At 50.6% G+C, this 22051-nt stretch overlaps 1 protein-coding gene across 4 annotated transcripts in view; it reads right to left on the minus strand.

Annotated features, from left to right (window-relative positions):
• Positions 1-22051, minus strand: part of ddx4 (DEAD (Asp-Glu-Ala-Asp) box polypeptide 4) — a 168718-nt gene that overhangs the window by 112582 nt on the left and 34085 nt on the right. Inside the window, exon 1 of one of the 4 annotated variants that reach the window (XM_072497022.1) lies at positions 280-380. The exons of 1 other annotated variant lie outside the window; for it this stretch is intronic. The gene's annotated coding sequence lies outside the window, so the exon portion shown is untranslated. 2 more of the 4 variants (XM_072497018.1, XM_072497021.1) reach the window with 2 other exon arrangements.

The raw sequence follows: 22051 nt of genomic DNA on the forward strand, positions 1-22051 counted from the left end.
GTCTTGTTAAGTAAACATTTCACACAGAAATAAACGTCCGCAGAAAACACTCACACAGTAACGTCCAGGAGAGAGGGAAGGGTGAATAAATCTCCCAAGACAGGAAGGATCAATATTCCCTTAAGGGGAACAAAGGAATTATTGCTGTTTCTAAGAAATTCTCAACACCATACGCACTAAATGACCTGGTCCACAACTTACCTTCGCTAAGTGGTTAAAACCACACTTCGCCCCTCTTATAGACAACCAATCAATACAAGCAGTGCCTGAATTTCTCACCTTTAAGTACAGGCTGAAAACAAACTACACATTTCCGCTGGGTCCTAAACTCTCCTGACCCCCTGACGCCAAAGCATGAGTTCGCGATCTAAATATTTACTTAACAGGAACAGCAGTTTTTTTCTGCTCGTTAATCGACTGTTTTCTTAACAGTGGGTTTTGCATATTTTCAGCGCTAGATGGCCCCCGAATAGCATAACAACATTATAGCAATTACACCCAAAGGTTTTTTGTTGCTCTTTGGCAAAATATTCCAAGGCTCTGAAAACATAAAATAAGCAGCTAGTTTTTGTTTGTTGGTACATGAGATTATTTAAACGATTTACATAGATTACAACACAAAAGGTTGTTATAGAAAGAACGTGCATTTCTATAATGCCTTTCACAACCTCAGGAGGTGTAAATGTGCTGTAAAACAAAGCTCGGAACATCCATAAGTATTAATTTAAATATTTTAGCTCGTGAAAAGGCTAAGTGACCAAACATGCTTTCCCAAGGCCATAGGAAATAGGAACAAGAGGAGGCCATTCCTTCCAACCTGCTCCTCCATTTAATAACAGTACAAAGTCTTACAACACCAGGTTAAAGTCCAACAGGTTTGTTTCGATGTCACTAGCTTTCGGAGCGCTGCTCCTTCCTCAGGTGAATGAAGAGGTCTGTTCCAGAAACACATATATAGACAAATTCAAAGATGCCAAACAATGCTAGGAATGCGAGCATTAGCAGTTGATTAAATCTTTACAGATGCAGAGATGGGGTAACCCCAGGTTAAAGAGGTGTGAATTGTACCAAGCCAGGACAGTTGGTAGGATTTCGCAGGCCAGATGGTGGGGGATGAATGTAATGCGACATGAATCCCAGGTCCCGGTTGAGGCCGCACTCATGTGTGCGGAACTTGGCTATAAGTTTCTGCTCGGCGATTCTGCGTTGTCGCGCGTCCTGAAGGCCGCCTTGGAGAACGCTTACCCGGAGATCAGAGGCTGAATGCCCTTGACTGCTGAAGTGTTCCCCGACTGGAAGGGAACATTCCTGCCTGGTGATTGTTGCGCGATGTCCGTTCATTCGTTGTCGCAGCGTCTGCATGGTCTCGCCAATGTACCATGCTTCGGGACATCCTTTCCTGCAACGTATGAGGTAGACAACGTTGGCCGAGTCGCACGAGTATGTACCGCGTACCTGGTGGGTGGTGTTCTCACGTGTAATAGTGGTATCCATGTCGATGATCTGGCACGTCTTGCAGAGATTGCCATGGCAGGGTTGTGTGGTGTCGTGGTCACTGTTCTGAAGACTGGGTAGTTTGCTGCAAACAATGATTCGTTTGAGGTTGCGCGGTTGTTTGAAGGCAAGTAGTGGGGGTGTGGGGATGACCTTGGCAAGATGTTCATCGTCATCAATGACGTGTTGAAGGCTGTGAAGAAGATGGCATAGTTTCTCATAGGGTCTGTAATAGGGTCATTACCAACAGGTTGCAAAAGCACCCCATGAGCAGCTACCACTAGAAACAGCTCAGAGTAGGTCATTCACTCTGAGGATGCACCATCACAAATGCCCTCTGTCATAATATCCACTCATGTATATAATGAGATGCAGACAGGCAGTGATTGACACACAGGATAACCAGTGAACACACACAACACATAACAACCAATCACCAGACAGGACACCACCACTATAAAGCACACAGGGCATTAAGACTCTCTCTCTCTTTCTACAGGACACAGCTACTGAGATAGTAAGAGTGCACAAGCCAGTGAGCACTATCACCATGAGGTAGAGAGTTAGTCTGGTCAAGCCAGTAGGAGGTTATCAGTTAGATTGATAGAGTGTCAACTCACAGCAGACTATGTACAGCAATCAGGAAGTTCAATAAAACAGTGTTGGACTATCTCCTGTGTCAGAAGCCTGTTTCTAGTTCCACAGCATCCAGTTGCAGTCAACGTTGAACCAACTTACTTAACACATCACCCTCCAGCAGCTCAGATACATGCACCTCAAGACAGATGCTGGAGTTGTCACTTGGTGTAACACGCATCATAAGTGAACAGGAGTTGATGGTGGAATCAGCTTTAATCAGCTGCTGAATCACAGAGGTCATTGGTGAAGAGGACAATTGTGGAGCAAAAGCTGTGAATTTTCTGTCAGCGTTTCGAGAGGCACTGTGCATGATTGGAAAGAGGTTGGAGTAATCCATCTCTGCCATGAATGTCATTATGTTACAGGCTTATACTTGCTTTTATTGATTCACTTTGGGTGCACTGGATAACATTGAACACACTGTCAAATTTGATGTCAAATTCATTTAAATAGGGCTTTTGATGTCAAAACGTAATTGAGAACATTAAATACATTTGAAAACAAAAATAATTTTTAAATATTTGGGTAGGGTGCCTTGTGGTCTGTTCTGTTTCTTTTGGGTATTATGACAGTAGGTACTTTCTTAAGACCTGGTTGGAGCACAGGGTAAGGTAAAGTGCCTATAGCCTCTGTGTTAAGTTTACCCCAAGATCCTGCATAAGGCAATCCTGCCTCACAGGTGTCTGCAATTTGAGCTCCTTGGCCAAACGTCCTAACCTCCGCCCTCGGTGATGTGACTCTGGTTCCACTTTACCTGTCAATTTGTTTATTATGGAGTGCCTTTCACAACCTTAAAAGTATTTCACAGCCACTGTGAAGTACTTTTGCAATCCAGTTTGTTATGGAGAGAATTCCGAAAGAGGCATAAACTGGAAGGACCAGATATTGGGGGTGAATTTGGATTTCTAGGTGCTGGAAGGCTCCTTAAATTTTGTTAATCTAAAAACACAGAAGGTCAGGCAACGGGCAGAATTTAATGGAAAGATTTCTTTTTTTTTTAAATTTAGAGTACCCAATTAATTTTTTCCAATTAAGGGGCAATTTAGCATAGCCAATCCACCTAGACTGCACATCTTTAGGTTGTGGGGGTGAAACACACGCAAACACGGCCAGTGACCCAGAGCCGGGATCGAACCTGGGACCTCGGCGCCGTGAGGCAGCAGGGCTAACCCACTGTGCTACCATGCTACCCCATTTAATGGAAAGATTTCTGAGTTCATTTGTGGTGGGTTTTGCAGTGAGTTCCCCACCGCTATCAAATGTTACTTGGGGCGCGATTCTCCGGAAAGATTTCTAAGTGTGGCAGCGAGCGGGAACTGCCGCGAGCTTCTGGGCGCTGAGCACAGTGAGGCCTTCTCCTCGCGAGCATCCTCTTCCCAACTCTCCATTCAGACCACAACTCTTCCTTCACCCCTCCTCCCTTCAACTTCCCCGACCCTTCCTTCATCCCCCCCCCCCCCCCCCCCAACCACCACCACCCCCACCCCCCCGACCACCACCACCACCACTACTGTGAATCACATGTGTGGCTAACAATGCCCCTTCTGTGTCTCTGCAGGAGAAGCTCTCCCACAATCGCCGGGAGGGGGACCCCGACTGGCAGTAGGGTGAGTGACTTAGGAATCCTCATCACCTTCGAGGAATGGGTCCTGGAGGTGTCAGGGGTGGCTGATGACAGAGTGGTCACCATCACAGAGTTTGGAGGAAACCACAGAGGTGAGGGATCCACCCAAAGTCCAAAGATGTGCAGATTAGGTAGATTGGGCATGATAAATTGTCCCTTAGTGTCCAGGGTGATGTGTTGGTTGCTCTGGGTCCATGGAACACATACAGGCCACCAACACTTAAAATAGTGCAACACTATTTTATTAAGTTAGAAACTGTTGCACCTACTTTCACTGTGGGTTAACACGATGTTAGATTAAACTTAAGACCTATTCCTGTCCTAACCAGTCTATGCACTCAGCACATGGTGAAGATCTGTGCTGTAAGCTGTAAGCTCTGTCCTTCTCGGAGACTGCATCCCGAATGAGCGGGAAATCTGATGCCCCCTGTCTTTATAGTAAGTGTGCTCTGACTGGTGATTGGCTGCGGTGTTGTGTGTGTTGATTGGTCCCGCTGTGTGTCCATCAGTGTGTGTGTATCTGCACCATGATATACTGGTGTATATTATGACACAGGGATGTGCCGCTTAGGTTATGGGGTTCTTGATGTGCTTTGCCTCTCTAGCTCTACAGCTATGTTAGGTGTCTCTCCAGGGACCACTTGGCCCCACCTGGACGACTTGTCAAACGTGAGTTGTTGTTGCTTTACTGACTGACCCATCCCTCCCACTGACCACATGTCCATTCTCCCACAGGTCCTCCAGCCGACGGCACCGGCCCGTCCCAGGTGGCACCCTCCGCAGCCTCCCAGGAGACCACCTTGGAGGGGAGCTCCGAGGAAGACACAATCGATGCATCACAGCTGTCATCCCCACCCTCCACCAGCGCAGATACACGCACCTTGGTGGGAAAGTAAGTGGTCAGGCTTCAGGGGCACAATCTGGTGAGCACCACAGAGCTGCTGCTGTACACCAGGTGGAGGCAGGAACCGCCAGGCGTAACAACAGTCGGAGGTCTGCTGGATCCCAGGACCCAGCTGGGTCCCAGCCTGGTGCTGAGCTTCTGGTACAGGGTTACCCGGAGCTGATGGAGATGTTAGGAAGCGGCTGGGACATTCAGAGGGAGATGTCAATGTCACTCCAGCAGGTCCATAGTCGATTGGAGGAGTCCCAGAGGCTCCGGGTGCAGGAGATGTCACCAACAATGTGTGGCATTGAGGCCAAAACTGTGAGGGTGGTGACCACAGAGGCTGGCGCATGACGTCAGCACCATGAGTGAAGGTATCCAAGGCATCGCACAGTCAGTGACGCCACAGCTGAGTGTCTTGGCAGAATGTTCGACTCTCTGGGAGATGTTACCCAGTACCAGGCTGACATTGATGAGGTGCTGCATGACATGTCCTGCTCTCAGATGAGAATGGCTGAGGCCTTGTGGAGCTTGTCCCAGTCGCAGGTGGGCATTGCCGAGGCGCTGCACAGCATGTCCCAGTCACGGAGGAGCCGAGCGGAGGGCGTTGACACAATGGTGCAGACCATGGGGAACCGCCAGGGCTGGCAGAGCCAGGTGATGTAGGGGCATCTGGGGATTGAACCGGCTGCCTCTCCGTCCCAAGATGAACCTCAGGGCCCTATGGGCACTGCGTGCCAACCCAGACCCGTCCCATGGAGTGGCAACAGTGGCTACCAGCTCTCCCGTGTTCCACCCCTCTGATGACGCCGTGTCTCAAGGTCAGCATACGAGACAGGGCGGCACTGCTGTGCATGTGCCATTATCAAGTGCACCGGGGCCCCCCGGCCCCAGAGCCCGCAGAGCATGCCCTCCAGGGGCATCGAAGGCCATGGGACCAGGTAAGCAGCTGGCTGCTTCCTCCTCAGATGTGCATCCTGGGGGGGCAGCATGGTGGCGCAGAGGATATCACTGCTGCCTCACAGCGCCGAGGCCCCAGGTTCGATCCCGGCTCTGGGTCACTGTCTGTGTGGAGTTTCACATTCCCCCATGTCTGCGTGGGTTTCCCTCCCCACAACCCAAAGATGTGCAGGGTAGGTGGATTGGCCAAGCTAAATTGCCCCTTAATTGGTAAAAGTGAATTGGATAATCTAAATTTATATTTAAAAAAAGATGTGCATCCTGGGGAGACACCTAACATAGCTGTAGAGCTAGAAAGGCAAAGCACATCGAGGATCACTGAAGGCACTGGGGAAGGGTGGAGAGGGTGGGGGCAGGGTAGGTAGGGGTGAGGGAGGTGGGGAGAATTGGGAGGCACCATCGGGAGAGTGGGGAATTGTATTACACGTTAAAAGCCCTTGAGCACAGCCCCAGGCTAGCTGAGTACAGCTAGTCAACGGGAGCCGAGGTGGGGGGTGTCTATATAGTTAGATTAGGGTAGGGGTTAGGTGATAGGATGGTGTTGCTAGGGGGGGAGTTGTTCTGCTGACGGGGAGGGGAACTGGGCATGGTAACAGTGAGGAGGTCATGGGTGAAGCCGGCCAGGAGCCAGCTAGAGGAAGCACGACACATGGCTGGCCAAGGAAAGGGGTGGCTGATCGGCAAGGGGGGGGGCGCGTGAAGTGCCCCCCAACCAGGCTGATCACCTGGAATGTTAGAGGGTTAAACGGCCCAGTTAAGAGGGCGCGTGTGTTTGCGCATCTGTGGGTTCTGAAGGCGGACATAGTCTTGTTGCAGGAGATGCGCCTAAAAGTGGCAGACCAGGTTAGGTTAAGGAAAGGCTGGGCCAGTCAGGTCTTTCATTCGGAGCTTGATTCTAAGACAAGGGGGGTTGCGATCCTGATTAATAAAAGGGTACAATTTGAGGCAGAGGGCACAGTGGTGGATGGGGGTGGCAGGTTCGTTATGGTGAGGGGTAAGCTCGAAGGGGTGAGAGTAGTCCTGGTCAGTGTGTATGCCCCTAATTGGGACGACGTGGATTTTATTAGCAGGATGCTAGGGAAAATCCCCGACTTGGACTCGCGTAAGTTGATCATGGGCGGGGGCTTTAATACGGTCCTGGACCCGAGCCTGGATCGGTCATGCTCAAGAACGGGCAGGTTGCCAGCGATGGCAAAGGAACTGAGAGGGTTCATGGAGAAAATGGGGGGAGCAGATCCGTGGAGATTTAGCCAGCCGACGGCGAGCGAGTTCTCGTACTATTCCCACGTCCACAAGGTGTATTCCCGAATTGACTACTTTGTTGTGAGTAGGGACCTGCTGCCGGAATGGTGGGGGCAGAATATTCGGCAACTGCCATATCGGACCATACTCCACACTGGGTAGACTTGCAGTTTTGTAAGGACAACTTTCAGCGCCCACCATGGAGGCTGGAAGTTGGACTACTCGCGGACGAGGTGGTGTGTGAGAGGCTGAGGAAATGCATGCAGAATTACCTGCAGGTGAACGATACTGGGGAAGTCTCGGCAGCGGTGCTCTGGGAGGCACTGAAGGCAGTGGTGAGAGGGGAGCTGATTTCAATCCGGGAGTACAGGGACAAGACAGATAGGGCAGAGACGGACCGACTGATTAAGGAAATTCTATGGAAGGACAGGAGTTACGCGGAATCCCCGAGGCCAGAGTTACTCAGGAAGCGACAGAGGCTGCAGGCCAAATTGGGGGTGCTGACTACAGGCAAGGCTGTCGAGCAGCTAAGAAAGGTAAACGGCACGATTTATGAGCATGGGGAGAAGGCCAGTAGAATGCTTGCGCAGGAACTGAGGAAGAGGGAAGCGGCTAGGGAAATAGGGAGGGTAGTGGATGGGGAAGGTAATCTAGTGGGTGATCCAGCAGGGCTGAACAAGGTCTTTAGGGACTTTTATAGGAAGCTGTACACTTCGGAACCACCCGGGGGACCGAGGGGGGATGAGGCGATTCTTGGATGGACGGACCTTCCCAAGAGTGGGGAGGAGGTTGGTGGATGGAGTGGGGGCCCTGGTCAGGACCGAAGAGGTGTTGGGGGGCCTGAAGGTCATGCAGTCGGGTAAAGCCCCGGGGCCGGATGGGTATCTGGTGGAGTTTTACAAAAAATTTGCCGGGATAGTTGGGCTGGTGCTGCATGGAGTCGGAGGTGGACCCGTAATTACAGGACTGCGCAAGGATGCGGAGGTGGGTGTGAAAGGACTGGAAAGGCTCATCCTTACCCTGCAAATGCCGTTGGAATACATAGCGCTCGAAACTTTCATTCACCTCGATGTCGCAGTGACTGTCAAACTTGAGGAGGACCGTCTTTAATTTTGATTTATCTTCACCATCAGCAAAGGTGAGAGAATTGAAAATGTGGATGGCAGTTCCCCGGCCGTGGATAGGAAGAGAGCGATCTTCCTGGTGTCTGAGGCAGCTTCCCGGTCTGTGGCTTCAAGGTAGAGCTGGAAGCGTTGTTTGAATATCTTCCAGTTGGCCCCTAGGTTACCGATGATGCGGAGCGGCGGGCGGACGCTATCCATTTTGCAGGATGGCTGTATGCTGGTGGAAGGCAGATCACTTGTTTTGTTTGCACTGAGTGCAGAATTTGGTGCTTTTTGAGTGCGATAGTGAGAGTTTGGTGACCGAGGGAGTATAAGGCTTCATTTTTATCTAAAGTTTAGTCTTTCTTTTATTTAGTTAATTAACTTAAAAGTTGCTGTTTGGTTTAGAAGAAGGTGAATTTTCAATCAGCTTTAAACAGGCTTCTACTTCCAAGCACTTGCAGCTGGAGCTTGTTAATTAGTTAATTGGATTAGGCCAGTTTTTCAGAGGCTAGATTCACAGTATAAAAGTGATCCCCTACAGTGCAGACTTTGTTTGCACTGAGTGCTGAATTTGGTGCTTTTTGAGTGCGATAGTGAGAGTTTGGTGACCGAGGGAGTGCTGAATTTGGTGCTTTTTGAGTGCGATAGTGAGAGTTTGGTGACCGAGGGAGTGCTGAATTTGGTGCTTTTTCAGTGCGATAGTGAGAGTTTGGTGACCGAGGGAGTGCTGAATTTGGTGCTTTTTGAGTGCGATAGTGAGAGTTTGGTGACCGAAGGAGTTAGGTGAGGAGGGAGTCAGGTGCTCCTTTCATTTTGTTTCCGACATTTCCGCAAAGAGTGCGAAGAGAGCCAGGAGTTTACAGGAAGTGTAGCTGACTGGGAGCAGAGTCGGAGGGCGGAGATCTAGTTAGTCCACACAGCAGCTATATTCTGTAAGGTAAGAGGGGATGGAGGCTAGGCCAGTTACATGCTCCTCCTGTAGGATGTGGGTGGTGAGGGATAGCACCGGTGTCCCCACTGACTATACCTGCGGGAAGTGCACCCAACTTCAGCTCCTCAAAGACCGTGTTAGGGAACTGGAGCTGAAGCTGGATGAACTTCAGATCATCCGGAAGGCAGAGGGGGTGATTGAGAAGAGTTACAGGGAGGTAACCACACCCAAGGTACAGGACAAGAATAGCTGGGTTACAGTCAGGGGGAAAAAAACAAACAGGCAGACAGTGCAGGGATCCCTCGTGGCCGTTCCCCTTCAAAACAAGTATACCGTTTTGGATGCTGTTGGGGGGGATGACCTACCGGGGGAAGGCCCTAACGGCCAGGTCTCTGGCACTGAGTCTGGCTCTGGGGCTCAGAAGGGAAGGGGGGAGACTAGAAAAGCAATAGTTGTAGGAGATTCAATGGTTAGGGGAATAGATAGGAGATTCTGTGGTCGCGAGTGAGACTCCCGGAAGGTATGTTGCCTCCCGGGTGCCAGGGCCAGGGATGTCTCGGATCGTGTCTTCAGGATCCTTAAGGGGGAGCAGCCAGAAGTCGTGGTGCACATTGGTACCAACGACATAGGTAGGAAAAGGGGTGTGGAGGTAATAAACAAGTTTAGGGAGTTAGGCTGGAAGTTGAAAGCCAGGACAGACAGAGTTGTCATCTCTGGTTTGTTGCCGGTGCCACGTGATAGCGAGGCTAGGAATAGGGAGAGAGTGCAGTTGAACACGTGGCTGCAGGAATGGTGTAGGAGGGAGGGCTTCAGGTATTTGGATAATTGGAGCGCATTCTGGGGAAGGTGGGACCTGTACAAGCAGGACGGGTTGCATCTGAACCAGAAGGGCACCAATATCCTGGGAGGGAGGTTTGCTAGTACTCTTCGGGAGGGTTTAAACTAATTTGGCAGGGGAATGGGAACCGGATTTGTAGTCCAGCAACTAAGGTAGCCGATATTCAGGACGCCAAAGCATGTAATGAGGCAGTGGGGAAGGGAACACTGACAAAGGAGAGTATTTGCAGGCACGGAGATGGGTTGACGTGTGTATACTTCAACGCAAGAAGCATCAGGAATAAGGTGGGTGAACTTAAGGCATGGATCGGTACTTGGGACTACGATGTGGTGGCCATCACGGAAACTTGGATAGAAGAGGGGCAGAAATGGTTGTTGGAGGTCCCTGGTTATAGATGTTTCAATAAGATTAGGGAGGGTGGTAAAAGAGGTGGGGGGGTGGCATTATTAATTAGAGATAGTATAACAGCTGCAGAAAGGCAGTTCGAGGAGTATCACCCTATTGAGGTAGTATGGGTTGAAGTCAGAAATAGGAAAGGTGCAGTCACCTTGTTAGGAGTTTTCTATAGGCCCCCCAATAGTAGCAGAGATGTGGAGGAACAGATTGGGAAACAGATTTTGGAAAGGTGCAGAAGTCACAGGGTAGTAGTCATGGGCGACTTTAACTTCCCAAATATTGAGTGGAAACTCTTTAGATCAAATAGTTTGGATGGGGTGGTGTTTGTGCAGTGTGTCCAGGAAGCTTTTCTAACACAGTATGTAGATTGTCCAACCAGAGGAAGGGCAATATTGGATTTAGTACTGGGTAATGAACCAGGGCAAGTGATAGATTTGTTAGTGGGGGAGCATTTTGGAGATAGTGACCACAATTCTGTGACTTTCACTTTAGTAATGGAGAGGGATAGGTACGTGCAACAGGGCAAGGTTTACAATTTGGGGGAAGGGTAAATACGTGTTGTCAGACAAGAATTGAAGTGCATAAGTTGGGAACATAGGCTGGCAGGGAAGGACACAAGTGAAATGTGGAACTTGTTCAAGGAACAGGTGCTACGTGTCCTTGATATGTATGTCCCTGTCAGGCAGGGAAGAGATGGTCGAGTGAGGGAACCATGGTTGACAAGAGAGGTTGAATGTCTTGTTAAGAGGAAAAAGGTGACTTATGTAAGGCTGAGGAAACAAGGTTCAGACAGGGCATTGGAGGGATACAAGATAGCCAGGAGGGAACTGAAGAAAGGGATTAGGAGAGCTAAGAGAGGGCATGAACAATCTTTGGCGGGTAGGATCAAGGAAAACCCCAAGGCCTTTTACACATATGTGAGAAATATGAGAATGACTAGAGCGAGGGTAGGTCCGATCAAGGACAGTAGCGGGAGATTGTGTATTGAGTCTGAAGGGATAGGAGAGGTCTTGAATGAGTATTTTTCTTCTGTATTTACAAATGAGAGGGGCGATATTGTTGGAGAGGACAGTGTGAAACAGATTGGTAAGCTCGAGGAAATACTTGTTAGGAAGGAAGATGTGTTGGGCATTTTGAAAAACTTGAGGATAGACAAGTCCCCCGGGCCTGACGGGATATATCCAAGGATTCTATGGGAAGCAAGAGATGAAATTGCAGAGCCGTTGGCAATGATCTTTTCGTCCTCACTGTCAACAGGGGTGGTACCAGGGGATTGGAGAGTGGCGAATGTCGTGCCCCTGTTCAAAAAAGGAACTAGGGATAACCCTGGGAATTACAGGCCAGTTAGTCTTACTTCGGTGGTAGGCAAAGTAATGGAAAGGGTACTGAAGGATAGGATTTCTGAGCATCTGGAAAGACACTGCTTGATTAGGGATAGTCAGCACGGATTTGTGAGGGGTAGGTCTTGCCTTACAAATCTTATTGAATTCTTTGAGGAGGTGACCAAGCATGTGGATGAAGGTAAAGCAGTGGATGTAGTGTACATGGATTTTAGTAAGGCATTTGATAAAGTTCCCCATGGTAGGCTTCTGCACAAAGTAAGGAGGCATGGGATAGTGGGAAATTTGGCCAGTTGGATAACGAACTGGCTAACCGATAGAAGTCAGAGAGTGGTGGTGGATGGCAAATATTCAGCCTGGATCCCAGTTACCAGTGGTGTACCGCAGGGATCAGTTCTGGGTCCTCTGCTGTTTGTGATTTTCATTAATGACTTGGATGAGGGAGTTGAAGGGTGGGTCAGTAAATTTGCAGACGATACGAAGATTGGTGGAGTTGTGGATAGTAAGGAGGGCTGTTGTCGGCTGCAAAGAGACATAGATAGGATGCAGAGCTGGGCTGAGAAGTGGCAGATGGAGTTTAACCCTGAAAAGTGTGAGGTTGTCCATTTTGGAAGGACAAATATGAATGCGGAATACAGGGTTAACGGTAGAGTTCTTGGCATTGTGGAGAAGCAGAGAGACCTTGGGGTCTATGTTCATACATCTTTGAAAGTTGCCACTCAAGTGGATAGAGCTGTGAAGAAGGCCTATGGTGTGCTCGCGTTCATTAACAGAGGGATTGAATTTAAGAGCCATGAGGTGATGATGCAGCTGTACAAAACTTTGGTAAGGCCACATTTGGAGTACTGTGTACAGTTCTGGTCGCCTCATTTTAGGAAGGATGTGGAAGCTCTGGAAAAGGTGCAAAGAAGATTTACCAGGATGTTGCCTGGAATGGAGAGTAGGTCTTATGAGGAAAGGTTGAGGGTGCTAGGCCTCTTCTCATTAGAGCGGAGAAGGATGAGGGGCGACTTGATAGAGGTTTATAAGATGATCAGGGGAATAGATAAGAGTAGACAGTCAGAGACTTTGTCCCCAGGTGGAACACACCATTACAAGGGGACATAAATTTAAGGTGAAAGGTGGAAGATATAGGAGGGATATCAGAGGTAGGTTCTTTACCCAGAGAGTAGTGGGGGCATGGAATGCACTGCCTGTGGAAGTAGTTGAGTCGGAAACATTAGGGACCTTCAAGCAGCTGTTGGATAGGTACATGGATTACGGGAAAATGATATAGTGTAGATTTATTTGTTCTTAAGGGCAGCACGGTAGCATTGTGGATAGCACAATTGCTTCACAGATCCATGGTCCCAGGTTCGACTCCAGCTTGGGTCATTGTCTGTGCGGAGTCTGCACGTCCTCCCCGTGTCTGCGTGGGTTTCCTCCAGGTGCTTCGGTTTCCTCCCACAGTCCAAAGATGTGCGGGTTAGGTGAATTGGCCAATGATAAATTGCCCTTAATGTCCAACTTGCCCTTGGTGTTGGGTGGAGGTGTTGAGTTTGGGTAGGGTGCTCTTTCCAAGAGCTGGTGCAGACTCAAATGGCCGAATGGCCTCCTTCTGCACTGTAAATTCAATGATAATCTATGATTAATCTAGGACAAAGGTTCGGCACAACATCGTGGGCCGAAGGGCCTGTTATGTGCTGTATTTTCTATGTTCTATGTTCTATGTACTTGCAGGTAGGTCTAAGAAGTTCAAACATCCCTCAACTACTGGTACCATGATGTGTTGGGTACTCTGGATCCGTGGATCACATACAGGCTACCAACACTTAAAATAGAACAACACTATTTTATTAAGCTAGAAACTGTTGAACATACTTTCACTGTGGGTTTACACGATGTTAGATTAAACTAAAGACCTATGCCTATCCTAACCAGTCAATGCACTCAGCACATGGTGAAGATCTGTGCTGTAAGCTGTTAGCTCTGTTCGTCTGAGAGGCTGCATCCCGAATGAGCGGGAAAATTGATGCTCTCTGTCTTTATAGTGAGTGTGCTCTAACTGGTGATTGGCTGCGGTGTTGTGTGTGTTGATTGGTCTTGCTGTGTGTCCATCAGTGTGTGTGTCTGCACCATGATATACTGGTGTATATTATGACAGGTGCTGGTCAGGGTCTTTAACGAGGCAAGAGACAGAGGGAGTTTACCCCTGAAGATGTCGCAGGCCACCATCTCGCTCATTCTGAAACGGGATAAGGACCCGGAGGCCGGTGGGTCATACAGGCCGATCTCTTTGATCAACGTAGACGCCAAGTTACTGGCCAGGATTTTGGCGACCAGAATTGAGGACGTGTACCGGGTGTAATTGTGGAGGACCAAACCGGGTTTGTAAAGGGGAGGCGGCTGGTGGCCAACATAAGAAGGCTGCTCAACGTGATTATGATGCCCTTGGAGAGTATGGAGGTAGAGATAGTGGTAGCCATGGATGCTGAAAAGGCTTTTGACCGGGTCGAGTGGGATTATCAGTGGGAGGTACTAGGACGGTTCGGGTTCGGGGTGGGGGGGTTCATCGACTGGGTTAGGTTATTGTATCAGGCCCCGGAGGCGAGTGTAAGGACAAACAGAACGACATCAGACTACTTTAGACTGCACCGTGGGACAAGACAGGGCTGCCCTCTCTCCCCACTGCTGTTTGCGCTGGCCATAGATATGCTGGCAATTGCACTGAGAGCTTCTAGGGGCTGGAAAGGGCTGGTCCGGGGGGAAGTGGAACATAGAGTCTCGTTATATGCAGACGATCTGCTGTTATATGTATCGGACCCAATGGTGGGGTGGACGGTATTATGGCAATCCTGAGGGAATTTGGCTGGTTCTCCGGATACAAACTGAACATGGCTAAGAGCGAATTGTTTGTAATTCAGGCGAGGGGGCAGGAGAGTCGGCTGAAGGGGTTGCGGTTCAGGCTAGTGGGGGAGAGTTTCCGATATTTGGGGATTCAGGTGGCACGGGACTGGGGCAAGTTGCACAAGCTCAACCTGTCCCGACTGGTGGAACGAGTGAGGGAGGAGGTCCGGAGGTGGGATGCGCTCCCGCTGTCATTGGCGGGGAGGGTGCAGACTGTTAAGATGACGATTCTCCCACGGTTCTTGTTTGTTTTTCAGTGTCTCCCCATCTTTATCTCGCGGTCCTTCTTTAAGAGGCCGAATAAAATTATTCTGGGATTTGTATGGGCAGGGAAGTCCCCGCGGGTGAAGAGGGTGATGCTTGAAAGGAACAGAGGAGAAGGGGGGCTGGCGTTGCCGAACTTCAGCAACTATTCCTGGGCGGCCAACATAGCGAGGAGAAGGAAATGGATGGTGGGTGCGGGGTCGGTTTGGGAACGGATAGAGGCTGCTTCGTGCAGGGGCACTAGCTTAGCAGCCCTGGTCACGGCGCCTCTGCCGCTTCCGCCGGCACGGTACTCCAGCAGCCCGATAGTGGTGGTGGCTCTTCGGATCTGGGGCCAGTGGAGGAGGCATGTAGGGGAGGTAAGAGCATCGGTGCGGACCCCAATCTGCGGCAACCACCGATTTGCCCCAGGGAACATGGACGGGGGGGTATCGACTGTGGAGGAGGGCGGGGATTGTGAGGATGGGGATCTGTTCCTGGAAGGGAGCTTTCCGAGCATGAGGGCGCTGGAGGAGAAGTTTGGGTTGACGAGAGGGAACGACTTTAGATACTTGCAGGTGAGGGATTTTGTACGCAGACTGGTGCCGTCCTTCCCACGTCCCCCGCCGAAGGGGAGGCAGGACAGGGGAGTTTCTAGGGGAGAGGTGGGAGAGGATAGAGTTTCAGACGTCTACAAGGAGCTAATGAGAGCTGAGGATACGCAGACCGATGACCTGAAGCTTAAGTGGGAGGAGGAGCTCGGGGGGAGCTGGAGGACGGTGTGGGGGTGAAGCCCTGAGCAGAGTAAACACGACTGCAACATGCGCCAGGCTCAGCCTGATCCAGTTTAAGGTTGTGCACCGGGCCCACATGACGGTGGCCCAGATGAGTAAATTCTTTGGGCTGGAGGACAAGTGTGCTAGGCGCTAGGGTAGAGTGGAGTAGAGTAGGGGGATATTGAGGCAGGTCCGTGCGTGAACAGAGCCGTGGTTTGCATTATGTCTAATGTGGAATTTGTGTCTTGACTTCTTTTTTTTGTTGTACTGTACAATGTCATTTTGTCTATATGCCTAAAATACCTCAATAAAATCGCTTGTTAACAAAAAAAAAGCCCTTGAGCACAACCAGTCTGACACCTCTGTCACTTTCTTCCACAATGCGAGCTGACCTCCGTACCTTTCGTCCTTCGCTCCAGGCATCTCCCCCTCCCCCTGGGCACACGGTGTGCAGATGATGGATGTGAGCGAGCACTTAGCAGACAGGCAGGGGTCAGACACTGGCATAGATTGAGGAGCACCAGTGCTCAGCTCTCTGCAGGTTATCATCACCCACTGCCCTCGACAGTGACCCGCTGACAATGTCGACACAGTCCCAGCACCTTGGAGTGATGTGACACATATACTGGGAAGGTGGGAGATGGGAGTGGGGGGTGGGTAAGGTGTCGATGGTGGACCAGGCCACGTCCTATGTGAATCAGCTGCCCTGGCCCTCCGAGCTTGTCGGACCCTCGCCGCTGCCGCCTGTCCTGCAGTCTCTGGGTGGCCCTCCGGTTCCTCCCTGGGATCATCCTCAAGCCCCTGCTGGTCCGGCGTCATCCTCCACTTCATCCTTCTCCTCCTTGGAGGTGACCACATGTTCCTCTTCATCAACCTCAACCCGCTGCTGTGCGCGATTACGGAGGACACGGCAGACCACCACTAAACGGGCGACCCTTCAGGCGGTGTACTGGAGTGCACCACTGGAGCGTTCAAGGCATCGGGACTGCATCTTTTTTTTATATATATAAATTCAGAGTACCCAATTTTTTTTTCCAATTTTGGGGGCAATTTAGCATGGTCAATCCACCTAACCTGCACATCTTTGGGTTGTGGGGGTGAAACCCATGCAGACATGGGGAGAATATGCAAACTCCACACGGACAGTGACCCAGGGCCTGCATTCGAACCCGGGTCCTCAGCGCTGCAGTCCCAGTGCTAGCCACTGCGCCACATGCCGCATCGGAACTGCATCTTGAGGAGTCCGTGCACCACTCAATGACAGCCCCGGTGGCGGCTTAGGCCTCATTGTACCGGGTCTCTGCTTCGGACTCCAGCCTCCATACTGGCATCATTAGCTAGGTCCTCAGCCGGTACCCCTTATCCCCCAAGAGCCAGCCATCCATCCTGGGGTGCTCCTCGAAGAGGTCATGTTGACCTAGGATGTGGCTGTGCACACTCCCCAGGAAGCGTGCACACATGTGCTTGATCTTCAAGTATGTTCAGGGAGTGGAGTTTGCACATTCTCCCCGTGTTTGCGTGGGTTTTGCCCCCACAACCCAAAGATGTGCAGGGTAGGTGGATTGGCCACATTAAATTGCCCCTTAATTGGAAAAATGAATTGGGCATTGTAAATGTTTTTTTAAATGTATGTTCAGGGAGTGGAACTCCTTTCTGTTAACGTAGGGGCACTCCCAGATGGCCCGGTGAGCACAGGGCAACTTGCGATCCACTATCTCCTGGACCTGTGGTACCCTGCCGATGGTGGAGAATTCTGCTGCCGGGCATCCTCTTAAGCTCGATCCAAGACAAAGTGTAGTTTTCTACCCGGGCAAGCAGGACATCCATGACCTGTCGGATGTACCTGTGGCTGTGGCCTGTGAGATGCCACACAGGTCCCCACGCGAGCCATGGACTGGTCCAGAGGCGTAAACGTTCAGGGCTGCAGTGACCTTGACGGTCACCGGGAGCGGGTGTCCTCCTTCTCCACATGGTGTCAAGTGCATGAGGACATGGCACTGGTGCCGCACCATCCCCTTGTTGAGGCGGAGCATACTACGGCACGTGCTGCTTGTCAGCACGGTAGCATTGTGGATAGCACAATTGCTTCACAGCTCCAGGGTCCCAGGTTCGATTCCGGCTTGGGTCACTGTCTGTGCGGAGTCTGCACATCCTCCCCGTGTGTGCGTGGGTTTCCTCCGGGTGCTCCGGTTTCCTCCCACAGTCCAAAGATATGCGGGTTAGGTGGATTGGCCATGATAAATTGCCCTTAGTATCCAAAATTGCCCTTCGTGTTGGGTGGGGTTACTGGGTTATGGGGATAGGGTGTAGGCGTTGACCTTGGGTAGGGTGCTCTTTCCAAGAGCTGGTGCAGACTCGATGGGCCGAATGGCCTCCTTCTGCACTGTTTCTATGACTATCTGTTCAAATGACCAGCGATGCCTGTACACCCTGGGCCGTCGTGGGACACTCCCTCTCCCTCGCTGGCCTGATAAGTGGCCGAATCCTCAGGGTGGATGGGGCGGGGTCCGACACATGGGCCACCGCCTCGAGCATCTGCAGACAGCAGCAGACACTGCTGCTGTCGCTCTCTCTGACGTCTGGCCTGCGGCCTAGCAGCAGCAAAACTAGGGCAAGTTCTGCTGAGTCCAATATCCCTGCAGCCCTGAACTTTTACGCCTCTGGACCATTCCAGGGCTCGCGTTCAATATCTGTCAGGCATTGGGAGAGGATGTTAGACTGACAAATAGCGGTGGTTCGCACTCCGGAACCCTCTATTCCCCATTGATTCCACCTCTCCCCCCCCCATCTGGAATGCCCTGCCAGGCAGGGGGGGTGATGATAACTCGCAGAGAGCTGAGCGCCACGCACACCCGGTCGCAGCACACCCCCATTACCAGACCCCAGACTCTGTATCCCGGACACCCGCTTATAACATCACCTGGACTGCACACTGGTCCCTTCCCCGTTGCACTCGCCCACCCTCCAGCTGTGGACATTTTCCTGGTGCTGGGACCTTCTCGGCTCTCCGCAGAAGCCCTTCCGCCAGGTTCATGTTTTTGAAGATGAGTACTAATTGGCGCCAGCATGATCACTTGCTGAATGACGGAGGTCATTGGATAATGGGGTGGCTCCCATTAATTGTATGGACATAAGGCTCTATTGGTGATAATAGGTTTCTCACCACGCTTCGCCTGGGGAGCGGGCTGGTTGCATCGCAACTGTTTGGCGCCTGGCATGGTTCTCATTTTTGGCCTCTCCTGCTATTCACCGGCCTCATTTTGCTTGAGCGAGAGCACAACGAGGCCGGAGAATTGTGCCCTTGGTCACTTTTGGGGCCCTGGGGTGTTTCTCATCGGTTTAACCCACACTTAGAATTTTTTTCAGCACTGGGGAGCTGAACTCAGAGATCGGGCCGTTCTTTCAAAAGGGTGCCCTGATCTCTGTGAGCTTGTTGGTCCCCCCCCACCCACCCCCCCCCCACCCATGGGCAATGTCACCCCCACACACATGGGCATTACCCATCACCACCACCACCCTCCCCCAAGTGAGGACACCCTGGGGGCTCTCCCTCTTCAGTGCCAGGGTGGCAGTGCCAAAGTGCTACCTGGGTGGTGCCAAGGTGCCCGTGTTCCAGGGGAAGGGCCAAGGAGCCACCCTGTACTATCTCTGGCCATCCAGGGGCCTCCAATGACCTGGGAGACCCAGGGGGTTTGTGTGAGGCAGTACTGAATGGCGCCCGCTGCAGCGTCGCTGGGGTGGCTGGTAGATCCCGGGAGGCCGGTAGACCATGGGTTAGCCTCCCTACGTAGGTTTAATATCTACGTAGGTGCACGCCATTTGGTTACGCCCTTTTGGACGGGATTCTGATTCCGATGCCTGGTGGGACTTGAGTATATCCTGGCAGGTGTAAAGGTTACTGGGAAGCCCACGGGAGGCCTCCTCCCGGATCTACTGGCTGCGTTGTGCTCACGCATCAGGAAACAGTAAACAATTCAGGTCAATGACCTTCCATCAGAATTGAAGAAAGATGCAAATGGGGCAGCACGGTGTCGCAGTGGATTAGCCCTGCTGCCTCACGGCGCTGAGGTCCCAGGTTCGATCCCGGACCTGGGTCACTGTCTGTGTGGAGTTTGCACATTCTCCCCGTGTTTGCGTGGGTTTCGCCCCACAGCCCAAAGATGTGCAGGATAGGTGGATTGAAGACGCTAAATTGCCCCTTAATTGGAAAAAAATGAATTGGGTACTCTAAATTTATTTTTTTTAATGAAAGATGCAAATGTTCAGAGTTTTTAAGCAAGTGGGTAGGGGGGATGGAAGCAGGAAGAACAAAGGATAAGGTTTCTGACAGTGTGGAGACCAGGGGTGATTAAACAAGAAAAGATTTCATGATGCAACAGCCAATGAGAGTGGTAATGAATATTGTGAAGAAATAAAGGTTGTGTCCAAATGAGTCATGAATTGCAACATACAAAATCCCTGAATACAACATGAAGGGATGAAGAAAGAAATGAGATAAAAACCGATTCAGCAAAATAAAAAACGGGTTGGGGGAACACAGAACAAGACAGAGGCAGAGATTATGAACTAAAGTTGTTGAACTCAATGTTGTTAAGTGTAGTGCCGAGAGTGCTGAATTGAAAGATGAGGTAATGTTCCTCAAGCTTGCATTGAACTTCACTGAACATATTCAATGGGCTGAACGGTGTACTCTGCTCTTAGGTCTTAATGTAGAAGGCCATGCGCAGAAATGTCAGCATGGGAGCAAGGTGGAGAATTAAAATGACAAGCAACGGGAGCTCAGAGCCGGGCTTGTGGACTGAATGGAGGTGTTCCGCAAAGCGGTCAAATGGTCTGCATTTGGTCTCCCCCAATGAAGAGATCATGGGATGTGGGCATTGCTGGCTAAGTCAGCACTTTTATTGCCCATCCCTAATTGCCCTTTAGGAGGCAGTGGTGAGATGACTTCTTAAACTGCTGTAACCCATGTGGTGTGGCGGGACACTCACAGTGCCATTAGGGAGGGAGTTCCAGGATTTTGACTCAGTGACAGTGAAGGAATGGCAAATAAAACAGAAAATGCTGGTAAAACTCAGTAGGACTGGCAGCAACTTTGGAAAGAAATACAGAGTTAATGTTTCAAATCCGTATGACTCTTTTTCAGAGGAGAGGCAATAGAGTTCCAAGTCAGGACGGTGTGTGGCTTGGAGGGGAACTTGTAGTTAGTGATGTTGAAGGACAACAATGGGTCAGGGTTTCCTTGCTGTGAGATTCTGCTGAATTTACAAATTTCAATGGCAGTAAACAATCACATGGCTCTATTGAAAAGAAAGGCACAATAATTATATGTGTCTGTGACTTCACCTACAATGGGAGGAGAGATAAGCACCTGATGACCTCCAGAACCAGACAATGAAAGGAGATCAGTTGCAATGTAAACACAAGAATCAGAGGTGCGAAAGACTGGCATTCTTGAGGTCCATTATCAGCAGAAATAGACATGTGTCTTTCACAGATAACCCTTGCTTTTAAAAAAGAGAATATCTTGGTGATGTGTTGTGTGCTCTGGATCCGTGGAACACATACAGGCCACCAACATTTAAAATAGTGCAACACTATTTTATTACAGGAGGAAGTTTTACAACACCAGGTTAAAGTCCAACAGGTTTGTTTCGATGTCACTAGCTTTCAGAGCGCTGCTCCTTCCTCAGGTGAATGAAGAGGTACGTTCCAGAATCATATATATAGACAGATTCAAAGATGCCAGACAATGCTTGGAATGCGAGCATTAGCAGGTGATTAAATCTTTACAGATCCAGAGATGGGGGTAACCCCAGGTTAAAGAGGTGTGAATTGTGTCAAGCTAGAACAGTTGGTAGGATTTCGCAGGCCAGATGGTGGGGGATGAATGTAATGCGATATGAATCCCAGGTCCCGGTTGAGGCCGCACTCATGTGTGCGGAACTTGGCTATAAGCTTCTGAACAAACAAAGAACAATGAACAAAGAAATGTATAGCACAGGAACAGGCCCTTCGGCCCCCCAAGCCCGTGCCGACCATGCTGCCCGACTCTGCTCGGCTCGGCGATTCTGCGTTGTCGCGCGTCCTGAAGGCCGCCTTGGAGAACGCTTAACCGGAGATCAGAGGCTGAATGCCCTTGACTGCTGAAGTGTTCCCCGACTGGAAGGGAACATTCCTGCCTGGTGATTATTGCACGATGTCCATTCATTCGTTGTCGCAGCGTCTGCATGGTCTCGCCAATGTACCATGCTTCGGGACATCCTTTCCTGCAGCGTATGAGGTAGACAACGTTGGCCGAGTCGCACGAGTATGTACCGCGTACCTGGTGGGTGGTATTCTCACGTGTAATGGTGGTTACCATGTCGATGATCTGGCACGTCTTGCAGAGATTGCCATGGCAGGGTTGTGTGGTGTCGTGGTCACTGTTCTGAAGGCTGAGTAGTTTGCTGCAAACAATGGTTTGTTTGAGGTTGCGCGGTTGTTTGAAGGCAAGTAGTGTGGGGGTGTGGGGATGACCTTGGCAAGATGTTCATCTTCATCGATGACGTGTTGAAGGCTGTGAAGAAGATGTCGTAGTTTCTCCGCTCCGGGAAAGTACTGGACGACGAAGGGTATTCTGTCGGTTGTGTCCCATGTTTGTCTTCTGAGGAGGTCGGTGCGGTTTTTTGTTGCGGCTCGTTGGAACTCGCA

This window comes from Scyliorhinus torazame, chromosome 3 (genome assembly GCF_047496885.1).
Source record: "Scyliorhinus torazame isolate Kashiwa2021f chromosome 3, sScyTor2.1, whole genome shotgun sequence".
NCBI lineage: Eukaryota > Metazoa > Chordata > Chondrichthyes > Carcharhiniformes > Scyliorhinidae > Scyliorhinus > Scyliorhinus torazame.